The 7480-nt window shown below is 46.1% G+C and overlaps 1 pseudogene; it reads left to right on the top strand.

Moving 5' to 3' along the window:
* The first annotated feature begins 426 nt into the window (after window positions 1-426).
* LOC137644696 (5S ribosomal RNA) lies at window positions 427-544 on the top strand (annotated as a pseudogene).
* Window positions 545-7480: the final 6936 nt, after the last annotated feature.

The following is a 7480-nucleotide window of genomic DNA, read 5'->3' as shown; positions in this document are numbered from 1 at the left end:
TGTTCAAGTTTGTCGAACAAACTTCGTCCAGCGTGGAACAGCAGAATCGATCAGACTGGTAACGAGGCGGCAGGACTCCTTAGGCCCTGGATCGGAAGGACGGGTACTTCCAGTTTCCATTCTTTCCATCTTCCAGGAAGCTCTTGGAATTCAGCCTAGACTTAAGATGCGGTGTGGTGATCCCACCGCGGCATCGCAGGTTTTTCCCCAAAGAACTCTCCCTGCTTTCCTCATGGCTGCTCAGGAGCAGGCTTTCGCCTCCTTCGCCTTTTGGAGGTCTGGTCAACTCCGGTTGGCTCGGGTTCGACCTTCTTCAACGCCGGGACAAGCTTCCGGGTCCTTACCATGAGTGAGGGATCATGGTAATTTGCTAGGAGCCTTTTCTACTTCTGCCTCAACATCTGGGGTATCTAGCCATGATATTGAGTCAACGGCCTTACCACGTTGGAAACACCGCTTCTCGTCCGATCAGCGAAGTTAAGCAACGTTGGGCTGGTCAGTACTTGGATGGGTAACCGCCTGGGTACGCCAGATGCTGTTGCCTCCTTCTCCGAGCCTTCCCTTCAGTTGACTGTGGCAAGGCTGAGGAGAGTCGCAGTACCTGTTCTCAGTCAAGCAGAGCTTTCAGCCCTACCTTGGAACGTTTCCTGGGTCTCTTTTCCTCATTGACCCGTCTAAAGTCCCGAACGGTCGCCTCAGGATAAGTTCCCTGTGGGGCGGCCCAAGTTCCGGTGGTATCAAAGCAACGATTAACCGGACTTTCTGGTCCCTATGGGACCAGCGGAACATTTAGACCTGCAATGGGTGTTGACCTATGGAACCTCTTGATGGGAGTGGATATTCTCGTCCTTTCCCCACATTTTGATGCTGTTCTCGGACTCGTCAAAGAAAAGGGGGGGGGGGTGCATGTTCCGGTTCAGGCCTATGGTCAGGACCTGAAGGATACCTCTCCATCAATCAGGCAGGCTTAGGGGCCGTAGTCTGGCCCCTCTACAGATCCTACAGCTCCTGCCGAGTCGCTCCGTGCGCGATGACTTCATGGTACTGGCGTATTCCAACCAGCAAGGGACGCATTTTCATACCTTCGCATCTTGCAGTAGAGATACTGAGATGATCTGAGGTCCTCTCTATACCACTATCGGCTCGCTCATTCCGGGCAGAGGAATGTTCTCTCCGACTATCTGAGCAGAGCCTCGCAGATAGAGGGTACCTGGGGGTCTTTGGCCTTTAGTAGCCAGCAAGTCCTGGCCTGGGGGACCTGATCGCGACAGCCTGGAACTTCAAGCTTCCGCTGTTCTTCCCCCCAATCTCAGACCCCAAGACTCTTTGGCAAAATGCTTTCCGGTGATGGTGGGACAACATCGACGCCTGCGTCTTCCCACCATTGTTGTCTGTTGAGAATGGGTCTCAACAAGACCAGGTTGTCTGTCAACCTTTCGATGGCCCTGAGAGCTCCACTATGACTATACGCGGAACGGTTTCCGGACCCTCTGCTTCCCCTGACGGAACTCCCGGGAGAGCTTCTCCCACGGCACAGGCTACTCAAACAACCACACTACAACATCTTTCACGAGCCGTGGCATCGCTTCGGCTTTGCGCCTGGAGACACTACGCCGCCTCCTCAAGAAGAGACAACCCGCTACAGTCGCGGAAGGGAGGTCGCGTCACCTTCGATAGTCATCCGCAGGGGTCTACCAGGCAAAGTGGAGAGTCTTCTGTGGTTGGTGTCGTGGGAGAGATACCTCTTCCCTTGAGGCCTCTTCTCCAGCAATAACGGACTTATTGCTTTTCGGCGGGAGGAAACTCCTTTCCGCTCTCGGCAATGAAGCCTGTCGCTCAGCCTTTCTCTGACCTTCAGGCTGAAAGGAATAGACTTTTTCCTTCCCGCTGGACCTTTCTTCGCTCATGCGAAGCTGCGAACGTCCCTGCCCCCAGTCGGAGTGAGACCTCCTCCATGGGGCATGGTTCGGACTTTTTAGTCCCTTAAGAGATCTTCTCAAGAACCATTACGTCAGGCCTCTGATCGTACTCCGTCTTGGGGGACGGTGCTCCTGCTCACTCTGGCCTCGGCCAGTGTGTAAGCAATCTTCTTGATCTCGTACGACTCCGCCCTTTCTAAGGAATAGGGGAAGGCAACATTCAGGTTCTCTCCTGAGTTGTTTGCTAGACTCAGAATCTTGGGGTCCCGGCCCTTCAGTCCAACTCCTTCAAGATTTCAAGTCACCATTCTGTATCAGATGACCCAAACCTTCTCCTTCTTGCCAGTAAAGGAATCGAGGGGTTATCTTTGGGAACAGCTGCAGTTTGTCCTCACGTGCAGCTGGGTTGGGAGCACAGGAAGGACACAGGGGAGAGTCTCCAGTATAACTCTTCAGCTCGGACTCAAGGACATTCATCTCGACCTGAATCCAGACCCTCCTCCGTCACGTCGCCCTACAGCACGATGTCGGATACATCGCAACGTCCCTCGCCTTCGAGTAGTACTACTCTGTGACGCAGGTGCTACAAGCTGGAGTCTGGAAGCGTCTAATGACCTTCGCAGCCCGCTTCCTGCAGGACGTGACCCACAGGAGTATCGATACGTTTCTATCGCTCTGTGGTGGCTACACAACAGCTGGTCTAACCTCAGGCTCCTTTTTGGACAGGTAGCAGAAGGTTGAGGGCATTGTTATCAGGTTTTAGTCTGCATGAACGAAAGAAGTATGTCTGGCCCTTACTTCTTTCTTCATCGTCCCCTCTACTGGGGAAGCAGCATCCTGGTCTCTGCATAGCTGACCTCAAACCTCTGCAGGTAAACCATGCTTCCTTGTGTTCCGAGTATTGAGTCAATACTGTCGCGTCCCCCATACCCTGACGAGGTGGTATTGGGAACGTCCTAACCCAGAGTTCCTTCTGGAACTCCAGGTCAACTGCCTAGGACGGGTCACACTTCTTCCTTCACACACAAGCTTATGTAGGCCACACGTTTCCTGGCGGAGCAAGGAACTTGTGAGGTGCAGGGACTCCTTTTCTCGAGTGCGACTCACTCGGATTTTGAGTCCCCGGGTAAAGCCAAAGCCAGTATGGCTGGGGACTTTCCACCCTTCCTAAGGGGTAAGTCACCCAATGTAAATAGCGTGGTTTGTATTTTGGTTACGGAACAAATGACAAATTCGGAGATAATTTGTATTTTTCCTAACCATACAAACCTTAGCTATTTACACATATTTGCCCGCCAGCCCTGTCCCCCAAGACAAGTCCTACCTCTAAGTGAAGTGAAGCAGTTCACCGGTGTGTGAGGGGGGGAGGGGTAGCTAGCTACCACTCCCCTACCCCCCTGCTAACTAGCGCGGGGGTAATACACCCTCGTTAAATTCTAATGGCTCGCCATTTCAGCTACGCTAAAAGGTAAGCCCAACGTAAATAGCTAAGGTTTGTATGGTTAGGAAAAATACAAATTATCTCCGAATTTGTCATATTTGAAGATACATATCAAATTATCCCCTTTCCAATAGCCTAACTAATCCTTTGCTCTGCTAAAAGGCAGAGAAGTCTAGTGGTAGTTGAGTCTCCAGTTAGAATATATATATATATATATATATATATATATATATATATATATATATATATATATATATCACAGTTTATAGATATAATTGTAATTGTATTTTGATAGCTATACTGTACTTTATACATTACCATATGCAGCTTTCACAAGTACAGTATGTATTTATCAGTGATACCCACAGAGTAACACTTCATATTGAGTTATCAAAAGAAAAATATCACATTTACCGATGAGAATGATTTTCTTTGCAACCATCAGACAATTGCACTATTAGCAATCAATTCTATGTTACCATAATCACCAAGAGGAACAAGGATGGTTTTTACCTCTGCAGAAGGTGCTCTGCTTGTGTATGGAAAAGGGTAAGTTAAATCCGATTCGACTGAAACAAAGATACCTCTTAACCTAAGGTACCTTACGCTCCTTGCAATCACCTTTGGCAGTATATTATACAGCACTTGGAATTGTAAACTGTTGCTTCTGCCTCCCTACATACAAGCCAATGCTAATATCGAGATGGCTTATTAGTGAATTCTCATTGTGTTTCCTACACAAATATAAAACATCATCCTTTAATGACAATAGTGAGGCAAGAATAGCCATTGAAATTCAATGAGGTAGTTTTTGATGGTAAAATTATAGTATCTGTATACAATATCCCAAATAAAGAGAATAAGTGGGGTTCCTTGCGTATTTATAGGAAATTTGAAAGATTCTGCTGAAAATATTCAGTGCCAGTAAAGTTTGTGGCATACCTTCTGACCATAGCCTACGATGTTTTGTCACCGGTGAAATAGGTGGCCTTCCTTAACTTTCTCCATCCCTTTCTTTTGTCTTCTTCCCCACAGTCCTACCATATCCATCCATCTCATCTGGTGACACCCCACATTTCTCCTCCCCATCATTGACATGTTCTTAGCTCTTGATTGTTTTCAACTCCTCCCATCTTATTACATGGCCACAGTATCTTAGACAAGCTTCCCTAGCCTTATTCTTTACATTACTGTACATACACCATGCAGTCTTCTCATATCTTGACTCTCCCTCCTTTCCATCAGTGGTATTCCAGCAATCCATCTCGCTATTCTCATCTCAGTTCTTTCCAACAGTCCCTCTTCTTTCCTCTGAACTGCCCGAGTTTCTGATAACTGTCTTGCAGATCTTCGAGTCTGACTGGCATTTTCTTGTCTAAAATAGCTTTGTTTTGTCACTCTATATAAACCTTCGCTATTTATAGGGATATTACTTTCGGTGTAGCTGAAAGACGACCCATTAGGCTTTTAGTGAGGGTTAACCATGCACCCTCAAGTTAGTGGGGGAGGTGGGGGCCGGTAGTTGCTACCCCGCTTATTCACACCTAGGCTGTGAACCCACTTTTCTTTTGGCTCGGGGAGGGAGACATTGTCTCTCTCTCTCTACTTCATTTTTTCATTATTTATTGGCCATTTGACTTGTTTTCTTAAACTTATGTTTTTTCTTTTTATATACAGTATTTGAAAACATTCTTGTAATGATTCTATGTATATTTAAGCTTTTCTTTATAGTGAATGTTGCTTTGTTCCGTAACTGGAATACAAAACTATGCTATTTATTTAGGGGTATTACTTTCTGCGAAGCTGAAATGACGAGCCATTAAAATTTAGCGAGGGTTACCTACCCACACCGCTAGTTAGCGGGGGGGGGTAGGGGGGTAGCTTGCTACCACTCCCACTTACACACCGGTGATTTAGCTCACTTTACTTTTGGCTCGGATGGAGACTGGTTGTATCCGCTGTTCCTCCTCGCCTATTTTGGACTACCATTAATTTTTGTCTTTTAACTTATATATATATATATATATATATATATATATATATATATATATATATATATATATATATATATATATATATATATAAGATATATATATATATATATATAAGATATACAGTATATATATATATATATATATATATATATATATATATATATATATATATATATATATATATATATATATATATAGAAATGTAAGTTTCCTTTTCAGTGTTTGTGCTGTGCGTGTGATACGTATACGACAGGTTCTCAAAACACTTGCGCAAGGCCGGGGAACCTTCCCTTCCGAGCTCTTCCCCCTTGTCCATCGGTCTTCCCGTCGGCGGATAACCTACCGTTGATTCGGCCACCGCCGCAGGGGATTCGTCATCGTTTGGACCCTCCTCGTTCAACTGTTGTCTTCGCCTTTCCCTATTCCTACTGGAAACATATGGATTACTGAGTGAAGGGAGTGTGGCCTCTCAGAGACTGATTACGTCTTTCTCTTCTCAAGGCCGTTCCCCTTTCATGGGCCTCCGACAGTGTACTAAGGGTGGGGGGGGAGCACCTCTCCCGTTGCGGGTTAGGTTACGCTTCCGATTGTTTTCTCAATTATTTAAGTGAAATTATACATACATATACCAAAGGCACTTCCCCCAATTTTGGGGGGTAGCCGACATCAACAAGAAACAAAACAAAAAGGGGACCTCTACTCTCTACGTTTCTCCAGCCTAACCAGGGACTCAGCCGAGTTCAGCTGGTACTGCTAGGGTGCCACAGCCCAACCTCCCACATTTCCACCACAGGTGAAGCTTCATACTGCTGAGTCCCCTACTGCTGCTACCTCCGAGGTCATCTAAGGCACCGGAGGAAGCAGCAGGGCCTACCGGAACTGCGTCACAATCGCTCTCCATTCATTCCTATTTCTAGCACGCTCTCTTGCCTCTCTCACATCTATCCTCCTATCACCCAGAGCTTTCTTCACACCATCCATCCACCCAAACCTTGGCCTTCCTCTTGTACTTCTCCCATCAACTCTTGCATTCATCACCTTCTTTAGCAGACAGCCATTTTCCATTCTCTCAACATGGCCAAACCACCTCAACACATTCATATCCACTCTAGCCGCTAACTCATTTCTTACACCCGTTCTCACCCTCACCACTTCGTTCCTAACCCTATCAACTCGAGATACACCAGCCATACTCCTCAGACACTTCATCTCAGACACATTCAATTTCTGTCTCTCCATCACTTTCATTCCCCACAACTCCGATCCATACATCACAGTTGGTACAATCACTTTCTCATATAGAACTCTCTTTACATTCATGCCCAACCCTCTATTTTTTACTACTCCCTTAACTGCCCCCAACACTTTGCAACCTTCATTGACTCTCTGACGTACATCTGCTTCCACTCCACCATTTGCTGCAACAACAGACCCCAAGTACTTAAACTGATCCACCTCCTCAAGTAACTCTCCATTCAACATGACATTCAACCTTGCACCACCTTCCCTTCTCGTACATCTCATAACCTTACTCTTACCCACATTAACTGTCAACTTCCTTCTCTCACACACCCTTCCAAATTCTGTCACTAGTCGGTCAAGCTTCTCTTCTGTGTCTGCTACCAGTACAGTATCATCCGCAAACAACAACTGATTTACCTCCCATTCATGATCATTCTCGCCTACCAGTTTTAATCCTCGTCCAAGCACTCGAGCATTCACCTCTCTCACCACTCCATCAACATACAAGTTAAACAACCACGGCGACATCACACATCCCTGTCTCAGCCCCACTCTCACCGGAAACCAATCGCTCACTTCATTTCCTATTCTAACACATGCTTTACTACCTTTGTAGAAACTTTTCACTGCTTGCAACAACCTTCTACCAACTCCATATAACCTCATCACATTCCACATTGCTTCCCTATCAACTCTATCATATGCTTTCTCCAGATCCATAAACGCAACATACACCTCCTTACCTTTTGCTAAATATTTCTCGCATATCTGCCTAACTGTAATAATCTGATTCATACAACCCCTACCTCTTCTAAAACCACCCTGTACTTCTAAGATTGCATTCTCTGTTTTATCCTTAATCCTATTAATCAGTACTCTACCAT

Source organism: Palaemon carinicauda, chromosome 7, assembly GCF_036898095.1.
Source record: "Palaemon carinicauda isolate YSFRI2023 chromosome 7, ASM3689809v2, whole genome shotgun sequence".
Lineage (NCBI taxonomy): Eukaryota > Metazoa > Arthropoda > Malacostraca > Decapoda > Palaemonidae > Palaemon > Palaemon carinicauda.
Note: the sequence above shows the minus strand (reverse complement) of the source record. Positions and strands in the feature narration are given on the sequence as shown.